Raw genomic sequence first — 23,705 nt, 5'->3', positions numbered from 1 at the left:
ATTTATAAGCACACTTTGTATTCCTTTTGCTATTGTTTTCAAAGACATTAAATTATACTTTAATTATTTTTAAACTGCAAGGTTAGATCATTTTTTTAAAAGAAAAGAAAGAAAAAAATTATTGTCTCTGGCTTTCAGTGTGCTTCCTTTATTTTGTAAACCAAAATATTTCTTTATTCTTGAATTTGAAGAAAGGAGTTCCAGTGAGAGGAGGTTTTCACGCCTGTCAAGCTTGTTGCAAGGTGTACAGGAACCTCTAGGGATGCAACTTTGGTGACTTTTGTCACTCATGTAAGATGGAACTTTCCGTGGTCCAGCTGCATTTAAATCATCCATGTTATTATGAGGAACCGTTACTCATACACCATTAAGTACAGACTTCTTCGTAAGACATTTTGTTCCTATCTGTGATGCACAGACATTTCCTCACCTCTCCCTGGGAAAAAACATTTTCCACTGGAGAATGTCTGTCTTTTTTTCATTTTTGAAACATGTTTTCCCTAGACACAGATTTCTGAATCTATGTACAATTTAGTCTGCACTTTCCCATTTGTTACTTTACATATAATATTTTTTCACTTTAGTTGGTTCATGCAAGAATTTCTAACTAATTCTTCTAAAAGTTATGATATTTGATTTATTGACCTTTGAATGCTTTTTGTTTTACTCTTAAGTATTTTCTCTTTTATTTTTGCTTTCATGAACTGAAACAGAACTGTATACTCTCATGTTCTGAGGTCTCCGGATCTGCTCTCCTAAGCATATTTGAAACACTCTCAGTTATTACTTCTTCAGCTACCCCATTTTTCTTTTCTCCCTTTATGATTCCAATTACAGCTGTGCTCTGCCATTTGGTATTTTTGTGTTTCATTTTGGTCACTGTTCTCTGTAGAACTTCAACTTTGCTAGTTCTTTCTTCCCATGTTCTGCTGCTTGCTGGGCCTGCTAAAGGCTCTGCTCATTCCCATGTTCAGCTGCTTGCTGGGCCTGCTAAAGGCTCTGCTCATTTCCATTTGTTATCACACCTATTTTTCCCTTTGACTGTGTCTCAGATCTCTCACCTTTACACTTAATCTATTATTATATATTGTCATGTGTTACTTACTCTATTCTGTGGATATGAACTTATCTTAAACACTGCATGTTAACTATTGTCAGATAATCTGAACATCTATGCTTTTCTCTGAAAAGCTAATGAGTTTTCTTTTTGGTAATATTGGCTTTTTATTGTGTTGATTTGTTTGTTTGTTGTTTTGAATACTTTAATCTAATTTGATCTTGATTTTTGAACTTCTTACCCAAGACACTGAACTACATGAGTAATTCATGTTTGAAAATGGGCATTTCTTTTTCTTGCTGCTGGCTTTAATATTTGGTCTTGATTTGAAGGGTGAAGTTATTAATTTGACGAACGTTGAGATTTTTGTTACCATGGTTACTTTCAGCACTTTACACTTTTTAGAGCTATGTAAAGGCTTTTCTATAGAAGGAGACTTGTTCCTAGTGTCTTCCATTCTTGTTTTGCTTTCCCTTAGTGTCACTCTCTCTCAGCTCCACACTTCTAAGTTCCAACCACTACAGCTTGGTTCTTGAGTACTTTGTTTTCACCATGGTTTTGCTTCTATTAACAAAATTTTACAAACAAGCCATCCAAAATGACAAGAATGTTTTGTCTTATTTATACCTAGCATCATAACAGAAAGTACGTAGAGTTAGACAATTTGAAATATAATAACCTGGATGAAAGTGACTGTGACATCTGATCAAATTTTATGTGCATTTTAAGAGAAATAAGCACAAAATAAATCAACATTTATGGTTTATAGTTATTTATAGACAAGAGAGATAAAAGAAAATGAATATAATTGTACATAATACCTATGGATACAGTGTATGTATCACTATTGTTTTATAACTCTATTATTCCAGTTAGTGAAAACCTAGTGTATATGAATATATGGAAGGTGCTAGATATATGTGCACTTGTGTGTTTCTGAATCTATACCCCACTCATAACATTTGAGTTAAAATCATAAATTCAATTTTTAGTAATGTATAGTAAAACTGTATGTCAAAGCAACATAATGAATGTTTATTGAGATAATTTTCAACCAAATATGATAGGTAATATATAAAGAAAGAGCATGCTAAAGTGCCTTATAAGGTATTTTTAACGAAACTGTTTGTGTTTCATAAGAAGATAGAATATAGGTATCAAATTCAGAAAGCAACTCATAGAGTAAACCTATATATTCAAAACATGCCACTCTTTTCCTCATAGGTGTTCGTGGAGAGGACAATAAATTTTCCTGGAGATGGTGAAAAATTCCTCTCTTCTAGGAAATGAAAGGAACCACAAGTTTAGCTTATGATAATTGTGTTTCTATGTAAACCGTGTTCTCTGAAATAAAGGCCAGCAAGGAAAGATGAAGATTGTGGCTTTTAAATGACTAATAATAATGTAAAAAAATGGTTTTGAAGAACAAAGTAGAAATTGGCAGATACAAATTCTGGATTACTCTCAAGCTTCTTGCCTACAAATAATTACACCATTAATTGTCCGATAACCAAGAGCAAGCAGGAAGACAAGCCATGAAATAATTTGGAATCAAGAGGAAGAATTTAAGGAAACATACCAAAAATTCCTGCTAGAAAGGGTGAAGATTCAGTGTTTTGTGAAAATGCAGGACCTATTTCCTTCCCTGTTGGACTACCAAATTTAGAGCATTTGTATTTAAAAAAGAAAAGAAAAAGGTAAAGTAAAGAAAAAGCAGATAAAACAAAACAGTCTTCACAGTTTTCAGATGTGAAATCTTGCACATAATGTGGGATGGGTTTCACATGAGTATTTGTGGTTCTTGGTAATTTCGATATGAAATGCAACCATCTTCTTGCTGGATATAGGTCCTGGTAATTCTCAAAATTTTTATTCCCAATCTTAATACATCTCATAGTAGGTGGACCTCAGCATTATTCCTAAACTAACTCTGGTTTTGAGTTCAGTTCAATGGATTAAAATTAAAGTCCTTTGTCCTTCTCTTAGGCCAGAATGGTTGGCCAGATCACAAATATTTTCATTAAGTGTCTTTGACCTATTTATGGAGAAAGGACAAATTTCAGCTCCTATGTTGGTCACTTCCCAGCTCTCAGGAGCAAATCTGAAAAACTAATTGAGTAAATAACCTCACCTAAGCCACAAAATTTTAAATTCTTTAACAACTGTCTCATCTAGCTAGGTCTACACATACTAATTTCTCAAAAATATAGGGCCTGAAAATGCACACCTTCACAATGGAATTGAACACCAGCTGATAGACCATACAAAGATATAAAGATTCCAAAACTGCAGAAAGAATAAGCCACGTCATTTTTAAATACGCATATTTAAAATTTTTATTTGTACATGTGTGTCCCTAATTGTACGTCTATGCGCCTATGCGTGCAAATCCTAGAAATTTCAGAAAAGATGTCAGATCGCCTGAAATGCACTTCTATCAAGATGATCATTAAATGGTTATCTTTGCCTCTAGTCTCCAGCTCTACAGTACTCATTATTCTTTAAATGATTCTCATGAAGTGTCACTATGCTGGTACTTTCACAGCCTGGGTCCCATGATAACTGAGTTGTGGATAATGGTCCCTGCATAGTTCCCACATTTCCAGTTAGAAACAGATTTATTGAGATAGAGGATATTTGTGGTAAAGTATTTGCAGGTTCAAGTCAGCCTATCAACCTATTTAGTCTTAATCTAGTACTCTACCGCATGGACTTGGACTAGAACTTCAGTGTCACTACCACCGATGAGAGTTGCACTGTTTTTGGTGTTTGGTAGTCCAAAGTTGAGAGAGTGGACCACAGTTCTCTATGGTCACAGAATCTCTGTCCCAGGTCATCTGTAATGGGCTTCCATCCCTCAGTGCTAGGAATCTTAGATAAGGTCACCCCTATAGATTCCTGGAAGTCTCCATTGTCGTAGGTCCAGCTCAAACATAGTCTGGCAATTCTGCTCCAACATTTACTCAGGAGAAATGATCTATCAGTCCTTATATAAAACCTGTAAATGAATGTTCAGAACTTAATTCTCACCTAGAATCAAACTATCATTCAAAAACTGAATTGATGAAAGAATAAGTAAAATGTAGTACATTTATGTAATGCAATATTATTTGATAGCAAAAACACATAAGATACTGATACATGCTAAACTATGGATGAAACTTGGATACACTGTATTAAGTCAGAGAATGCAGACATAAATAACTATGTGCTTTAGCATCCCACTTAAGTGGGATAGACTAGACTAGACAGTCTATAGACACAGAAATTTATTGTTCAGACATTCTAGGGAAAGCAGGAAGGTTTGTTTGATGGTAAAAAAATATAGGGTATGTTTTTGATACAATGGATATATTCTAAAACTAACAACAGTGATGGATGCTGGATTGTGTGAATAAATTGAAAGCTGCTGAGTTAAACTCTTTAAAAGGTGAATTGTATAGTGAATAAATTATGCCTTAATAAAACTGTTTAAAAATAAAGAAAACAAAAGAGGTCTTTAAATTTTTAGAATATTCACTGCAGGTTTCCCTCCAAAATTGAATTGCCCTAGTGAATTACACTGATGGATGTAATCAGATTAACTTTATGTGGTTTATTACTCTAGTGCAAAGCAAGGTCCTGCAGTGTGAGAACTGAGTGAACTAAGTGGCCACCTGTGGTCTAGGGAGGACTCTGTCCTAAGACAGGGGTTCCATAAAGCTGTCAGCCATTTTTTGTTCCCCATAGGACATTTTTGAGAGTGAGACTAATATACGGCCCCAGAAAGGTTTCTTAGAATTAGCTCCCTGGGAGTCAGCTTTTCTTGGCTGCTGATCTACACTAAATGGTTTTTGACACAAGTGAAATCAGAAAACACAAAAAATATAATCCAAGATTGCCCGGGGATCTACATGGCCTCAGCTAAAAACAAGGCTGTGATGTCTAAGGAATTGAGTGCATTTTGAATTTACATACATATACATAGGCACATATACACACATATTATATATGTATACACACACACATATATATGTATATATGTTATATGTATACATATACATGTATACATATATGACTGTTAAAATTTAAAGAGTGGTAGCTCTTCCTCATGAAAAATTACATAGCCTTGAATATTAAGACTTTCTTTTTTGGGAAGGATAGTGTTGGCCATGATTGGGAGCCAGATGGAGAACAGGTTTGGATGAGGACGTACTGTCACAGCCCAGCTCCCTTGCGGAGAGGGTTAAGCTTACGCATGCTGCTGCCAGCTGATCATTTCTTCCCTGTAAGGGTAAAGGGATCTTCATACATAAATGTTTCCAAGGAGTTTGGCTGCAGCTAATGCTGTGTTTTAAATAGCATTCTTGGCTATGATGCTTTGTTGGAAGCTTCTCAATTACTGCAAATCATGTATATTTTGGGCTGTCATGCACTGGTACTACAAAGGAATACAGAATATGAAGACCCTTAGTATCCCTGAAATCTCTGCCTTCATTACAGTTACAACTAAAACTGTGTCCCCAAGTCCATCTAACTAGCTTTAAGGAGAACATCTTCACCCTAGAATTTGAGATGATTTAGTCACTTTGGATACAAAAGACTCAAGTATGTTTATACATCTTTCTTTCTAGAAAAAAAAAAAAAACAACAACAACAACAAAAAAAAAAAACTTCTAATTGCCAAGTTGGAAGAAGAGGCTAAGGAGTGTCAAGAGCATAATGATAAAACTCGGTGAATTTTGACTCAGAAAACTGATTGTTTGTCAGTTATAAGAAAGAAATAAACCCATCCAACTTGCTTCACATCTTAGTGACTGTTGTTACTGTGACAACATGCCTTACTAAAGCAACTTAAAGAAGGAAGAAGTTATTGTTGGTGTGTGGCTTACATGAATATGGCCATTCCATCATGGTGGGAAGATGTGGCGCTCTGAAGATAAAGTGGTTGATCATACTGTGCTCACATTCAGGAAGTAGGGAATGATGAATGCTCAGGCTCAATGTACTTTCTCTGTCTTTTCAGGTTTTTCTTCGCTTTTCTTCTACCTTAGGTCCTAACCTAGGGCTTGTTACTCCTCCCATTCAGAGTGACTCTTCCTTTTCAGCTGATCTATTAAGAAATGCCTTCACAGAAAGATCTAGAGATGTGTCTCCCAAGCCGTCCCAATACAGTCAAGTTGAAAACTGAAGATCAGCCATTACTTTCCTCCTATTCTGAGTACCCTAATCTGAACAAGGATGACAAATACTGTATCCACGGTAGTCTTGCTCTGAAACAAGGAAGTAAAGGAAATAGGCATAGACATTTAATATAGTTATAAATAATAAACCATAATTGATATACTTCTTGGTAAGATTGGTGTTTATGATAACCTATGGATCGCTTTCTTCTCCACAAGGTAGCTTAGCTTCTGAAGGATTTTATGTGTAATCTTTCCTTCTAATTCTTTTAAATCACAAAGCAATCAGAGCAGATACTGACAATGTCAGCCAGCCATTCACTGGCTAATCTCCTCTCATTTTAAGGGGCATCCTGTCAGCAAACCATCTCAAAACAGACTCCAACTGGTCAATTATGTAAAATATGCATTCTTGGGCATGACTGGCTGCCAATGAAAGATTAGACTGGTAAGTAGGACAGAAGTCATTAGTTGCTGTCAATTTGTATTTTTCCAGCTTCAAGGGAATAATACCATGGATCTAAGTATTAATACATACATTTTAAACATGCTGATTTTATTTTTAAAAAGCCATGTCCCACCAGACAAGAAATATAGCACCAAAATAAAATAGAGAGAGATCTGCCAAACAAACAATCCAGAACTTGCTAACACAGGCAATCTGTGTCTACCTATTGCCTATAACCTCCCATAGAAATATGTCCCCTTCACAGATGCAACCCCTGGTAGCTCAGTGTCCAAGTGCGTTCCCTAGTAAGGGAAGCAGGGACTGTCTCTGACATGAACTCAATGGCTGGCTCTTTGCCTCCCCCTGATGGGGGAACAGCCTTACCAGGCCACAGAGGAAGACTATGCAGCCAGTCCTGATGAGAATTGATAGACTAGGATCAGAGGGAAGGTGAGGAGGACTTCCCCTATCACTGGACTTCGAGAGGAAAATAGGAGGAGATGATGGGGGAAGGATGAGATTGGGAGAGTATGAGGGAGGGGGCTACACCTGGGATACAAAGTGAGTAAGTTGTAATTAATAAAAAAAAAAGAACTAAAAAGAAAAAATATGTTTCAAGCCCAGCATGGTGATGTCTGAAGCCAACTTTAAAACTTCAGATTTCTGGTAGAGATATGCCAGTATATTACAAAATAAGAAGATGGCATGTTTTAAAATTTTAGGCATAGCTCTCAGATTTGTTCTTCCTTAATAGCAATGATGTTCTACTTATCAGTCAGAAAACAATTTCCTCTTTCCACTAGGATTTTTATTCTCACTGAGCTATCTTCCTTCCCTGTCGAAATGACATTCTGTTAATGGATGTGTCATGAGCATTTTCCTTTGAAGGTAACTTTCCACAAGGAAGGAAGTCAGTGAACACACATGAAGTTTACTGTGTCACGACAATTAGAGAACATCGTGAAAAGGTTCTGGTGCAGCCGCTAGGCTAGAAGTGGGGTTACACATAGCACGGAAGATGCAATAACCAATTAGCAACAACTACTGTGTTAGAATTTAAGCCATGCCTGGGCTTCTTTCTGTTGCTGTCTCATGAATTAGATGGAGAGAATTAGCTCATGGTTACTTCAAATGTCACATGACTCTTCATAACCCAATTGTAGAGCAATTCTGTTTAAAGAGTTCTTTTCTTTTCTTTTCTTTTTTAAATCCCAGCACTGTTAGAAATCTTAGCTCAAATTTTTCTCTCAATGTGAAATGTTTACCCTAGTTTCCTTATGTTGCCCTAAACAGAAAATTTCCATATCGATCCTGGTGTAAGAAATCTTCACTTAAGAGCTAGAGGAAGTAATTGAAGATGTTAACACAGAACACAGAACCAGTACTTCCAAAAGTACACCTGAAGAAGCAATCTTCCTTTTTCTGTGCAGTTTCTCTGCCTATTACTCTTACATAAATAGTACTTTTGGTTTTTGATGTTTCTCATTAATCATTCAAAATGTATTTATCTTTAATGATAGTACTTCTTAGCCATAATATATACTACACGTTTCATCATATAGTTTCATAACTGTGTTCTCAGTGGACACTATTTTAGCCATATGTTATTATTTTACTATTAATCTTAGGTTAAGTTTATTAACATTTTATAGGCTGTAGCCAGATATGGTAAACATGTCAGCTATTTTTGACTTTAATACCACTAAATATATGGGAAAACTGAGCCTCAGAGAGGCCGTCTAATGTCAGGAAATACAGTTACATCATGTGTGTTTCTGTGTGGGGGTGGGGGTGTGGACGTGGGTGTGTTTTATACAGACATCATTCTCTCTCTAATGGATAGATATTTGTTCATGAATACATTGCAGATATTAGGTGACTAAGCTGTATCATTACAAAAGTATTATATATCTACATATGTTTTTAAGGGACAGAATTGTGAGTATAATTGGGTGTCTTTACCTTAATGAGCTTGTGTTTTGATGGATGTATCAAAAGGTGATTATACATGCTGTTAACATAAGGAAAAAAGTAATGATCTTTGACAAAGCAAAAATATAAATGATTGACATTGTCAAAAAGATAACGGAAAATATTCCCAAAGTAATAATCTCAAGTGATCAAGGTTAAGTGGACAATAAGCAAGAAGTGACTGGGATGGAGCAGAGTGGACAAGAGAGAAGATTGTACCTAAAGAGAAGGAGGACAATTATATGTAAAGGTGCACAGAACAGACTGGAGCTCTTTACAATGAATGGAATCCAGAGATGGGAATGTCAACTCTATCCACAAAGAATTGATTACTCAGTGTGGTTCTCAAAGATAAAAATTTTAAATTAGTGCATTTTGGAAGAAGAGAATAGTCTGATTCTATTGTTGTATAATTGTGTAGGAATTTGTAGAACTTTGGAAGTAGGGACCAACTCAAAATCTCTTGCTGTAGACCAAACATTTATTTCCGTGATCCTATTGATACAATTTTATTGTACTTCAAGTTAGCTTTCACATAAATATTTCCAAGCACATTCTCTTCAACCATGTTTACAACCCCAACTTCTTCAGTTATTTGCTTATCTTCACCTACTTCCTTATACTTTCCTGATGTTTGTATGTACATGAATGGTTACATTATCTATGAATTCTAAATTAGAGAAAATGTGACATTTTGCTTTTGTGAATCTGATTTATTTTACTTACTGTGATGATCTCTAAGTGTGTCCATTTTCTAATAAATGATACAATTTTGTTCTTCCTAATGTTTGAATAAAAGTCTAGTGTAGTGACACATTTTTTAATTGATTCACCTGTTGAGATACACTTAAATATTATAAAATACTGCTGTTGTAAATATAGGTACATAAAAATGTTTGTAGTATGTTTTTTTTTAATTCTTTAAGCATAGACCCAAATATGGATTAGCTGGGTAATGTGGAGACTCTTGTTTCAGTGTTTCTGAGGGACCCCTATATTTATTTTCATAGTAACACATTAATTCATACTCCCACTAACAATGTATGACAGTCCCCTTTTCCCTGCACGTACACTGGCATTTCTTATGGTTTGTGTTTTTACTGATAGGAAGTCTTAATGAGGTAAGAAGAAACTTTGCAAGAAGCTATAATTTGCATTCTCCTCCTGATGGTTAAGAAATTTGAATAATTATTCACATTTATTAAGCCAGGCTCTTGCTGAATGATAATGGAGAGTCATTCATTCAAAATTTCATTCTCAAGTTCATTTTATATGCCAATCTCTGCAGTAGGGGTGAAAATGCAGAGCTGGAAAGATATTAACAATATTTAAGAAGTAAAATTCCCAATATATAAATGGTAGTAGAGATGTGTTAAAATATCACTCAGTATTTTTGTTTGTGGTCTTGGGAACAGCCCAAGAATCTGAGAAATTTTACTGTCATTATTGGACATTTGGGAACTTGTGAAGACTTGAGCTATCTCTGAGAGATTGAACATCTAACTACCGAGTAATTCAAGAGCTTGGTAGGAATGTGTAAGTCAGAGACATGGGACAATGTGTGCTTCAACTGATAGCTTCAAAACTTGTAGGTGTGGGGTCTGTCAAGAACAGGAGTGGGTTAGGGACAAGAGCAAAGTTCCTACCTAGACTTGAGAGATCCTAATGTTTAATGACGTGATTATAGGAATGAACTGTGCAGAAGAGAGGAAGAAAGTGAAATACTATGAGCAATGTGCACTACCTGGCTCAAGTTTCAATGAAGCAATAGTCCAAACTAATCACAATAGAGCAAGTGAGGAGACCAAAATTCTTTTTTTTTTAAATTTTTTATTAATTACACTTTATTCATTTTGTATCCCCCCATAAGCCCCTCCCTCCTCCCCTCCCGATCCCACCCTTCCTCCTCTTTCAGATGGCTCAGCCGTTAAAAGGCTAGGCTCACAACCATAAATATAAGAGACCAAAATTCTTCATCAGCTTTACTGATGTGGAGCCCAGGACTAAAATCAGTGAAGGTTTTCAGTAGAAGATCCTATCTGTAACTAACTGGGAAGGGGCTGGGAGGGAAGGGGTCATAAAGCATGACAGACACTGGGGACTTCTGACTCAAAGATAAAGAGCAGGGAACCAAGTAATGCAAGTTTTCCCTGTACTCCGTGTCTCTCTCCCTTGCTCCCTTACCCTTTGTTTCTTCAGACCCTGTGCTTCAGATCTAGTGCTCCAGCTGTCACGGAAGCAAATTAAGTTAATCCGTCCTGGTTCTGGGAGATTCTGCACTAAGCAGATGATCTCCGTGTACCTGTTTGCCAGTGGAGGGGTTCCCAGGAGAGGAGGAAACATCTGATAGCCATAATAAGAGTTTTATCTCTATTAAGCAAAGTGCAGCTCTGGGAGACACATGGACATGGACAAATGATGTATTGTTAATGCAACAACCATCAAGAAGTAACAATTATTGGAAGATGCACTAAGCCGCGGTGTCCATTACGTTTTCCTCAATAATCCGTCTCATTGACTGGAACTGCCCCCTTCTTAACATTAACTCACTTAATGCTACCGCTCAAATAAACACAAACTGGATACGTATGCATGTTTTTTATGATCCTCCCAAAACCGCTTCCTCACCACTCCTTTGGTTCTTATTGAGTGGGTTTTGTGTTAGTCAAACAGGGAGGCTGAATTTTAGGAAAAGTCTAAGTTTAATGCTTTCATACATGCATATCAAATTATTAACCCTCTTCCAATCTGCTCTTAACCCCTTCTGTCCTCTGCCAGATCCTCTTCCTTTCCCTTTAGTCCACTTTCCTACCATTTCCCCCAGATTATACACATGAAAAAAAAAAATCTTGTCTTCCCAAATCAGGTTTGTGTAATGTCCCATTATTGTTTTCTAATCAGTTTCCTGAAAACAGTTGTTCTTTATTAAGCACCCATTGATAGGCACCTAGATTAATTCAGTAATTTGAAAAATAAATAAATGTATATATTTCTTTGTTATGTGTAGATTTTAATTTTCTTATTCTTATTATTTACAATTTATTCATTTTTTATCCCAGTTTTAGCCCCGTCCCTCACCTCTCAGTCCTTCTCTCCCTCTTCCTCCCTTATCCCTCTTCCCTAGTCTATTGAAAGAGTAAGTCCTCCTCCTCCACTGTCTGACCCTAGCCTATCAGGTACCATCAGGACTGTATGGATCCTCTTCCTCTGTGTTTCTGCTCCTAAATATAAAAGAACAGACTTTTCATTTTTAAAAAATGGAAGGAGCTTGTTCTTTTAAGAAGACAGTAAACCATTATTTAAGCAGTTCTACAAACTTGTCAAATAAATACCAATTTTCACAGCATTTGATCATATTAAAATGTTAATTAAATTAAAAAAAAACCAAAAATGGAGGCTTCATACTGAAGCTTGTCACTTTCTGTATCAGTAATTTAATGTTTAATGAGCAAAATCCCAAAGATAGGAAGTACAAATGGCCTAAGGCGGAAGCCTGAGGCACAAAAGGATTTCGATGTAAATTTTGCAGAATATGACTCAGACATGAAAATTGGGCTGAGAAGCCTTATCTAGTGCATGTAGAAGGGGTAAATGAGAACACTGGCATCATATTGCTGACAAATGTTAAGCCAGCTGAAGAAGGCTGTGGCATGGTGGTAAGGAGCTTGTCAAGCATTATAATCCTTCTTGTTACACATTGTACTGAGAGCTTTGTAGACCAAACATGTTACGTCATATAGTTTGCACTAACATCTTAAACTTTTCAGAATTCAGTTGATAAATCATAAAAGTTGAAGTGAAAAGCATGGATGAAGTCTCAGCTTAAGCTCTGATTCTCGGGATCAATTCAAAAGTTGGAGACCATTTACCAACTTCTCCACGATTTTGTTTGCCCACCGCTCCACTGTCGTCACTGTCACTGTGGCTCCAAGCCAAATTCACGACTGTGCAAGAAAGAGTTTGGTAGATATCTTGGAGTTTTCACATTTGCAAAGTATCCAGACTGAACTAGACACTATCCTGTTTACATTTAACATGTATTCTCTTAATTCTAACAATTCCTAGAAAAATATCTTTCTTAAGTCTTTTATGCTGCCACTCTGGAAAACAAAACCAGAGTAGCCTTTCAGAGTTGAAAACCAGGATGCAATGATGAAGAGTCAAATAATTGAGTTTCTGGGGTATATTATACTGTTAGTATGATTATTTGCAAAATTGATAATACTGCCTATCAGTCAAAGTCCTTTGCTGACCTGGGCACTGTCAACTTAGGTATCAAAATGTTTAAAGGCATCAAAATATATCTCTGACATTTTTTTATACAACTTCCTTATTTTTATATTATTTCCTCATTAACCAATATGTATACTCTCTAAAATGCACACTGTATTTGCTGATGAAGAATAAAAACAGTGAGTTTTACTGGTAAATTGTTATAAGAAAATCATAAGCATGAGTTGGTTGGTATATTTAGTCTTATCTTACTATAAGGATCCATGGGCCTAAAGTATCATATGACCATTAAAAACATTATAATTATCATGTTTTTATTCTATAATGGAATTTTTTCACTTTCAGTTTGTTGTCTCTGATACCCACATTTCAGAATTGTTACTGTTTTTTTGATTCATTTAATGCTGTTTTTATTAGCAGTATCTCTTTTTTATCAGCACATAGGAATTGTGATATATGTGAGTGTGTGTGTCTCTGTGTCACATGTATGTGTGTCTTTCCATCTAAACATTATCACAAGAACCGGATATCTTAGTAGCTATCAAGCTATTGATCACTCACCAGAAGATGAATGCCAGAAGTAAGATGTCTAAGCTTGAAATAAATTATTTATATTACTTACTTGATGTTTTTAACTATGTATGTGTATGAACTCGTGTCGAGAGTTTTCTCAGAAACTGATAAAGAATAAAAATTAAAATAGTTAAAATTTTGATACACATATTCTATATTTTTCATGAAATAAGTACACCTTATGAATTCTTAACACAATGAGAATATTATAAAAGATACAAATATAAAAATATAAGTATGCTTATCCCAGAATTGCTTACAAAACTAAAATATTTCAACTGTCATGACTATATGATAATAAATTCTTTAAACACACTAATAAAATAGAATATGATACATTTTAAATGATGTAAAACATATTTACTCAAGTTTATGAATGCTATATTTAGTTTCTTTAAAAAGGTTTCAGTATTATGTTAGTCCATTGCAAAATAATAAAACTACATGCTGATAAAAATGAGCAGTTGTATATATATCTACTTTATAGAGTTTATTTTTCAGAAGACTTTTTTAAAAATCTTGTTTTCTTCTTTATTCTTATGTTTCTCAGTGTATATAATGAAGATATAAAAGAATAAAGTGCATATAATGAATTAACTATTTGAATAATTAATATTTTGCTGTACTATGTATTTGCCTTACAGGACCCTGTATGCACCAATGAGAAGATCAAGTTGTGACACAAACAGTGCCTTCTTTTTTTATCATTACTGAAAATATTTATTGACACTAGTTATTCTTCATGTAAACATTGAAACAAGAGCTTGAATTACCTGTTTTCATTCTTTGATTTTTCTGAGAATTCTGTTAACATGAGTCTTGCATAATTAATAAATCTAAATTACCTGATTACAGCTAGCCGTACATATTGTATTTTACATTTTCTTTTTTTATTATTTTTTTAATTTTATTTTTCTCATTAGTTACATTTTGTTAATTCTGTATTCCAGCTGTATCCCTCATTCCCTCCCCAATCCCACCCTCCCTCCCTCATCGCCTCCCTACCCCTTTCCAAGTCCACTGATAGGAGAGGACCTCCTCCCCTTTCATATGACTCCGTTTTGTCAGGTATTTTCAGGACTGGCTGCAAAGTCCTCCTCTGTGGCCTAACAGTACTGCTATTCCCTTGGGAGGTGGGGAGGTCAAAGAGCCAGTCATTGAGTTCCTGTTAGAAATAGTCCTTGTTCCCCTTACTATGGGAAACCAATTGATTACTGAGCTATCACGGGTCACATCTGAGCAGAGGTTCTAGGTTTTATCCTCTCATGGTCTTTGGTTGAGTGTCCATCTCAGAAAAGACCCTGTGCCCAGATACGTTTGGTCCTTCTGGAGCTCCTATCCTTTCCACATCAAAATCCCCTTCTTTCATATGATTCCCTGCACTCTGCCGAGGGTTTGGGTATAAGTCTTAGTATCTACTTTGGAACACTGCTAGGTAGAGTCTTTCAGATGCTTTCTGCGGTAGACTCCTGTCATACGTTCAATGCATATCCCATTTGTCTTTCTAAATGAGGATTGATCATCATACCCTGTGTCTGCTTTCTTGATTATCTTCTTTAGGTGTATAGATTTCATTATGTTTATCATATCTTTTAGGTCTATATAAGCGAGTATATTCCATGTTTGTCTTTCTCCTTCTGGGATACTTCACTCAGAATGATCTTTTCTAGATCCCACCATTTGCCTGCAAATTTCATGATTTCCTCCTTTTTGATTGCTGAGTAGTATTCTATTGTGTAAAAATACCACAATTTCTGTACCCATTCCTCCATTGATGGACATATGGGTTGTTGTTCTGGCTATTACAAATAAAGCTGCTACAAACATGGTCGAGCAAATGTCCTTGTTGTGTACTTGAGCAAATTTTGGGTATATGCCTAGCAGTGGTATAGCTGGGTCTTGAGGAAGCACTATTCCTAGTTGTCTGAGAAAGCGCCAGATTGACTTCCAAAGTGGTTGTACCAGTTTACATTCCCACCAGCAATGGAGGAGGGTTCCCCTTTCTCCACAACCTCTCCAGCATGTGTTGTCACTTGAGTTTGGCCATTCTGGTGGGTGTTAGGTGAAATCTCAGGGTCGTTTTGATTTGCATTTCCCCAAACAGTGCCTTCTTTTGAATGGATTTTCAATCTCATTATTATCATGACTTACCCAAAGCCCATTCAAGCCACTTTCTTGATGCAACTTTAGAGCTACTTATATGAGTCTCAAATCATGACTTATACATATTTGATTCTCTAACAAATATGTCTTGGTAACATGGATAAAATAAGACTCACTGAGTAATTAATTGACCAGCGAATAATTTCTTGTCAGAGTAGAGATGGTTTTGCTCCAGTGCCCTGTGGAAACCTGTTTCACATTGTGTCACTCTGAGGTTCTAACAGAGTCATAAACTGAACTGCCAGATATCAAGGGTGATAAATACCAAAGGTAAATAAATAGTGTATAGCAGGCAACACTACAAGTTAATTCATTAATATATAAAATCTGTGTTTAATCATTTTTATTGAATTATATTACGTTCTGTTGCATTGATTTAATATAAGAGGTCAAAGTCTATGAATGAACCCATAGTTTAACTTTAAAACTAAGCTTTGATAATGATGAAAAGGTTGAGACTTTAATAATGTCTTTCATTACCAATCTTTATTTCTTTGCTTTCTAATTTTATAATTTTCTTACTTTCAAATTAGACAATGTGCATACAATTGCCTGCACCAATGAGAAGATCAAATTATGTTCATGCCTCTTATCCTTAAGCTTATGCCACTGAAATAAGTAGAGCTGTATGACTTAGTATTGAGAAAATGTGCAGAAAGATACAGAACCTATTGGGTGCTGGTTGTATTAATCAAGCCATAGGAGCAGATCAATGTATATGTCATAAGAAATTTGTAAAACAAATTTTAATGTGTTTCCATTTGTTGGCTATCTTCAATTCCTTCAAATTTGATATTATGCTCCTTGAGACCATTTTTTTTTTATCAATGAGATATCTGTACTTTATTTTCTTAAACTGTGGTTGTCAAAATTTTTCAACATAAATTAAGAACTTGATATAAATTGTTTAAGTGAAATTTGGTTTATTGACATGACACACTCTCAGCACAACCCTTATGTTAATATTTTCATGATGCCATGTAACGTTTCTAAGTGTCTTTGTTGAATAGTAAATTAACAAAGAAAAACATGTATGTTGAGGACCTTTGCACAAGAGTTATCTCTTTCTACTTTTGTGCATAAAAATGCAGAATGAACATTATCTGCTCATTATACATGTATACATTATACATTTGATTTATATATGTCTAAACCTTAGCATAACAATATACTTTGCTATCCTATTTACTCATTCAGTCATCTTTATTCTCAGTTAGGAAACTTCCTCTTTGTTACATATTAGTTTTCTTATTGTGTAAACAAAGAAGTTGCTATAACTCTGTTCAGTGTGTGTGTAAGAGACAGGTGTCATGTATGTTCGTGAGGGATATAGATGATATTTGACCTTCTTAACATGATGGTGAGAATTAATGTGGAAAATGGCATGACTGTAGCTGAGAGTCCAGGAACAGGGTGTGGATTTCTCTGAGCCTCAACCAACATTGTTAAATACTGAGACACACTCAGTTGAAGAGGTTCAACCTTAAAATTTTTGTAAAGTTTGTTTACTTGGGAAATTCCACCTACAGATATCAAAGACTGGTAGTACTCAACACAAAAGGAGGTCGGGTGTTTTGTACAGTTGGAATAAGTTGCTAAGTAAGGCAGTGACTGCAGCTTCACTGTGAATTCAGGGTGAAGAAGCAGAAAGACTGGTGGGGTTCTCATGGCATAAAAATTAACACTCATTTTATAAGATGAGCAAAGAAAAGAAATGGCTTCTTTGATAGCAATAATGAAAGCATGCTCTGTCAAAACTTATCAAAAAGAAAAAGAAAGCAAATATCAATATCAAGAAAAAATAATGAATCGTTATTTCAGATTTTTATAGATATTAAATATATGAGAAAATGTTCAGAACAAACAAAAATCAGCAGTGAAATATTAAATCATTTTCTGTTGAGTTGTGGGAAATTAAAAGAATGACATCTGTAGCTATAATCCAGCTTGTTTTACCTGTTGGAGACTTTAACCCTTCCAATGAGATAAATAAAAAAAATATGAAAAACGTGATTTGGAAATATCTTTTAAAACAATTTACCAAGTTTCTACCCTTAATCAACTAAAAGAAATATATAGAAAAATATTAAATTAATTTAATAAGTGACTTTACTACATCAATAAGACTTGTGTATAACAACAAATAAATATAGTAACAATCTTTAAATATTAGTGTCATTAGAAGTGACAAATGATCTCAAATGTATTGGAATAAATCTTTAAAGTATCCAAAAATCCATAAAATGACATGTTACTAATATTAAATGTTTAAGGATATATATAGATGAATATGTTGTTTCTTTTACATAGACTACAAAAGTCAATTTGTCAAACAACTTTATTTTTCTCAAATTTTCAGTAAAATCAATACAATAACAGTAAATATCTCCTAGATTAACTTAAAACTCCTAACAGAAACATAAGATGCATACAAAGATTCAAGCTGAAAAGAATCATCCATGACATGTATAGAAATCACAAAGTGGGCAATTTAAAAGTACTCTGTGATAAGATTGTCTATTGCTTCTTCAACATATACAATATGGTACTGGCACAGAGACTGAGTAATATACCAGCCAAACACAAAATATCAATAAACATCTGACCCACACTTACATCATATTTTTGTCATACAGAAAATTAAGCTATAGTATAATTTGTAAGTATGATGCTGAAATTAGACACCTTCATATATTCCAGCTATAAATGGATAGAGCTTGAAACATAAGTTATTACCATACCACTGGCATTGGTACAAGCAAAAATTAAATGCTCAGACACAAATGAGTATATGAGAAAAAAATCACAGATTCTAATGAACATAAATAAAGACCGACAAAATAAATAGTAAGTTATGACATGTCCCTGGACAAAAAGTTAAATAATATAAAGATGTCAACTTTTCCCAGTTGACTTACAGAATGAGTTTAGTATCAATCAAAGTCCAAGTACATAGTCATATTGTTATTATCAATATTATTGTAACCAGTATATGAAGACATAAAAGACCCCAAACAGCTAGCATAATGTTGGAGGACTGAAACTGTCCAATTTCAAGACTTATTCTAAACCTAGAGTCAGCAAGTATATGTGGCCATGACAAAAAAGAAAAAAAAAATCATTGGGGTAGACAGAGTCCAGAATTAGGCACCTATATGAATAATCAGCCACTCTGTGCTAAAACCATGAAGAAAATGCAATAGAGAGCGACAGAATTTATAACAGATAGCATAGAAACACAAAGTGCAAAATATTAATCCAGGCAAATTCTTCCATCTGCCACAAAAAAATTAGCACAAAATGATTTTCAGATATAAATGTAAAATTCATGATGAAAACTTGAGTAACATGAGGGCAGATACGATAGCTTGCGTATAAACTATGGATTTAATGCCTAATAAGCAGAATGTCCTTAAAATTAAAAATATTATGTGAAAGATGACATAAAGAAATAATAGGCTTCCTTCTGGTGCTGGGGCATGCCTTTAATTCCAACACTCAGCAGGCAGAGGCAGGCAGATCTCTGTGTGTTCAAAGCCTGCATGGTCAACAGAATGAATTCCAGGACAGCCAAGGTCACACAGAGAAACCCTGCTTATAATTAAATATATATATAATTTAATTTATAATTAAAATATATAATTTAATTTATAATTAAAAATAAGAAATATTTAGAATTATTATATTATAAATAATATAATAATCTATCATCAAAAATATGAAAAGAAATTAAGCATCTTCCTTAGCATCCTCTTGGTGTTTAGCTTCTTTAGGTCTATAGATTTTAGTATGTTTATCCTATATAATATGTCTAATATCTACTTATAAGTAAGTGTGTACTATGTATGTCTTCCTGCTTTTGAGACAACTCACTCATGATAATCTCTTCTAATTCCATTCATTTGCTTGCAAATTTCATGATTTCTTTATTTTTAATAGGTATAAAAAGATTCGGAGGGGCCAGAAGCCACACAAGGAGGCCAAAATGCCAAAAAAGCAGGACCTAGGGGTTACTCGTTTACTCTGGAAGACAGAGCACATCATATAGCATTTGGTGACCAACCAGGTTTCCCCACACCATCTCTGAGCCTGCCATTGATTACTAGTCTCTGGGAGGACTCTCCAACCTTAAGTCATGTACTCTGAGCCTGACTGCTTCCGTAGACATATCAGTGGGAGCTGCCCTAGGCCATGAGACCTAATGGCCGTTTGCTGGGGATGCCCACACTATAGCAGGTTGGCTTAAATTGTAAGGCTTCAAAACTCCTTTATCACTAAAGGCTGAGCGACCCGAGGGGCACACACAAGAACAAGAAGTCAAACTCATTGCTAGTGGGAATGTAATAATGATACAGACGTATCGAGAGACATGTTAGCGGTTTCCCTTACCATGCAGCGATGCAATCATGCCTGAAGCTTTACTCAAAAGTTGCCAGAATTCATAAACAGCCAAATGGATTTCAGAAAAATGAATGGAAAACCTCTACTACATCCTGTCATGGGATGTTACTCAATGGTGAAGAGAAATGGGATAACGATCTGTCAGAAAAAAAAAAAAAAATAGAAGACAAGTAATTCCATATTACTAAATAAAATAAGAAAATATCGAATGTCTGCTTGCTATATGCAAGCTATATTAATCATAATTTACAAATAATGAGAATTTAGAACTATGTAGGTGAAATATTCTCAGCGTATTTGTTTCTAAAGAGGATTACCTTGGGAGAGAAAGCTAGCCCTCAGTGGGGGCATCATCACCCCACTGGCGAGGGTGCAGTGTGAGGAAAGGGAAATAGGGGTCTGAGCACAGGTCCACAGCTCATTACCTCTCAGCTGTGACAGAGTGTGACCAACCTCCCCACTACATCTTCCTCTTTCTTATACTGCCAAATGTGAGCCTAGGTAAGCCCTTCCTCCCTTGAGTTGCTTTTGGTAGCCATTTTGTCTGAGTATCAAGAAAATTAACAGGCACAGTGAATAGAGCAAATTGATTCTGGAAAGAACAAAACTGTGCAGACAATAACTATATCAGAGGTATCTAGGAATTAGAGAGAAAGAGAGGAATAACTATGTGAAACAGAAGGATTTTTAAGGTATGGAAAATACTGTTTAAATCCACAAGGGTGGATATGTGCCATTAAGGATTTACACAAACCTGTCAAAGACAGACAGTGACTAGTAATATGTGTAAGCACAGTCAACAGTTTCAACCAATATGCCTCTCTGGTCAGGGTTTCTTAGTGATGACCCAAGGGATATATGTAAAATATACCTTCCTCTCAATTTCACTCAATTAAAAAAAAATAAGTGTCCCTCTACCTGTATTTACTGAACTCATTATTTACTAACTATGCATGCTAAAATATAATGACTCCATTACTAGTCAATAAATATTCAACATCAACAAAATACCTTTGAAAGATTTCCCCATATTTTTGTTGGCATGTTATACATTCTTACTTTGAAGTACTATCAATAGAGTGTAAACAAATCCCACAATTTTAAGCTAAGAAAAACAAGCCAGACATCAGTAAGAGCATATTATGTAACCTTATGAAATTCAAGTTCTTATGTGGACAATAGCCGATTGCAATTTTGAAAGTTAGTGGATAATTACCCTTTGTGAAGATGTGAGGGTGTAATAAACACTGACACTAGATAAAGAAAATGAGACTTTTGTAACTTAAAAGCTGGCTGTGAAAGTAAGTGTTATAAAAAAGTATTTTCCCTTTTACAATGTTTCACCTTTTTGTATGAACATAAAAACTATTTTATAATTTAAGCCTTCATTCTCAGAAGGACCAAGTGCGGAAGACTTGGAGTAAAAGTAATAACACTGAGAATTTTATTATTGTACTGAGCCCTCTGTAATGAAATACCAAAAATTGGGTGGGTTAAACACAAAACATATATATGCCCTCATACTACTTTTAGATGTTAGAAGATGTCATCAAATTTGGTCTGTTTTGAGAAATTCTTCCTTGCTTTACAGCTCACTGCCTTCCTGCTGAATCCCTTTCTGCTCTTTTTTCTTTGCATTAACATCTGGTGTCTTTTGTTGAGTGTCCAGATTTCATTTCATTTTTAGGCTTTGGCTGTTTGAGATTAGTTGGTGATGAAGGAATTAACTCTGTGGCCTAGAGTGGCTGCATCTCTGTCTGAGATTGCAGGCATGCTACAGGAGACCATAGGCAAATCTCTTCTTTTACCATACAAATCAGAGTCCATGTTAATGATCCCTTACTAATATAATCACCTCTTCATATGTCCCATTAGAGAAAAAGTCCAACTTTTGTCACCCTATGAGAAGGTAGAGGAGGATTAAACTTTATCCTGTAAGTTTTCAGGCAAAATGTGTGTGTATGTGTGTGTGAGTGTATGTGTGTGTGTCATTACTATAATGTAAAAGATAACAAGATGGGAAGTTTGGAGAATTCCAAATCAGGATGTATAAAGATGATGGAAAGAAAGCAGGAAGCTTCCCTCAAAAAACAAAGGTTTATTTATTTATTTATATTTTTATTAATCACAGTTTATTCATTTTGTATCCCACCTGTAGCTCCCTCCCTCCTCCCTTCCCAATCCTATTCTCCCTCCCTTTTCTCCACCCATGCCACTGATAGGGGAGGTCTTCCTCCCCTTCCTTCTGATCCTAGTCTGTTAGGTCTCATCAGGAGTGGCTGCATTGTCTTCCTCTGTGGCCTGGTAAGGTTGCTCAAAGAGCAGGCCAATCAGTTCATGTCAGAGACAGTGCCTTAGTAATGGAAGCAAAGCTGTTGTATCCTAGTTTTTTGGTTTTTAAATTTGAACACAGTCCCAAATGTGATTTACCGCTGTTCTATATTTGTACACTTGAAGACCAATAATAAATATAGAATTTCTCAATGTCCCTGTATAGTCAAACTTATCTCATGCAAAAGTAGGGCAACGATGTGTATCTGTACTTCTCCTTATTCCTATTATGCCCTTAGATAAATGAGACATTCTCCCCTTTTTTCCACTTGATACTCATGAATGTAACTTTACCCTAGTCCAGAAAGACTAGGGTAAAGAATTAATGCTCTAGGTAATAAAATAATCTACCCAGATGTCTGACAAGGAAGACTTTCAGATACAACCCCTGAGCTACTAAGCTTGAAATGTCAAGCACATAGAAATCCATTACTTGTAAAATAATCATTTTTAAAAACCACCTATAACAGAGAGATATCAGTTAAATCTACTTGTTTATAAAAGTTTCGTGAATCAAAATTAGTTCCTGCCATTTAAGTGATGAATAAATTTAATCCAGAAAACTATATAGGAGAAGAATGGATGCAGAAACAATGCAGGGGTTTCCTAGCAGGGCAAACAGCCTGAATCCACGGTAAGGATGTAAGTGGAATCACAGAGGGCTGTTTCACACAAGACTGATTCTGTGGTAGGTGATCACTAAGGAAAGAACGCACCCACATGATTCCGCTGAGGAAAGGCTAGATTACAGAAAACAGGGGACTGAGCTTCAGGATGGAGAATTTGATGACTATGACGACTGACATATCAAATGAATCTTAACAACACTAGCTGATTAATAAAGTACACTGGAAATAATTAGGCTGCAACCCACCACCAATTTTAGTGCAGTTGTATTTAAAATGATAAACGTATATTACATATTTCAAATTTAAATTTCAGGCGTGTCCAATTTTTCTAAAGGCTCTAAATTTTTTATAGAGAAATCAGCTGAGTGGACCCTGCCCCCTTTGCTGGCCTAACAAGCCTCTGTTTCACATTTTTCCCCTTTTCTTTTCTCCTTTTTTTTTTTCCACGAGAAATGATAAATTTTACTTAACTCATCAAAACCACAGTCAAATATTTTACAGGCAACAACTATGCTTTATGGTATTTAATTTTGTGATTTTTGTAATCTTTGAAATTAAAATATAATTGCATCATTTCTTCTCTCCCTCTCCTGTTTTAAACCCCTTCATCATACTTCATGTATCTTCATGTACTCCTTTATCTCTGCTTTCCAGATTGAATTCTTTAATTATAACTGTTACTCCCTGTCACACACACACACACACACACACACACACACACACACACACACACACAC

The sequence above is a fragment of the Psammomys obesus genome, unplaced genomic scaffold, assembly GCF_907164565.1.
Source record: "Psammomys obesus unplaced genomic scaffold, mPsaObe1.curated_primary_1811, whole genome shotgun sequence".
Lineage (NCBI taxonomy): Eukaryota > Metazoa > Chordata > Mammalia > Rodentia > Muridae > Psammomys > Psammomys obesus.
The sequence above is the reverse complement of the archived record's forward strand: the minus strand, read 5'-3'. Positions refer to the sequence as shown.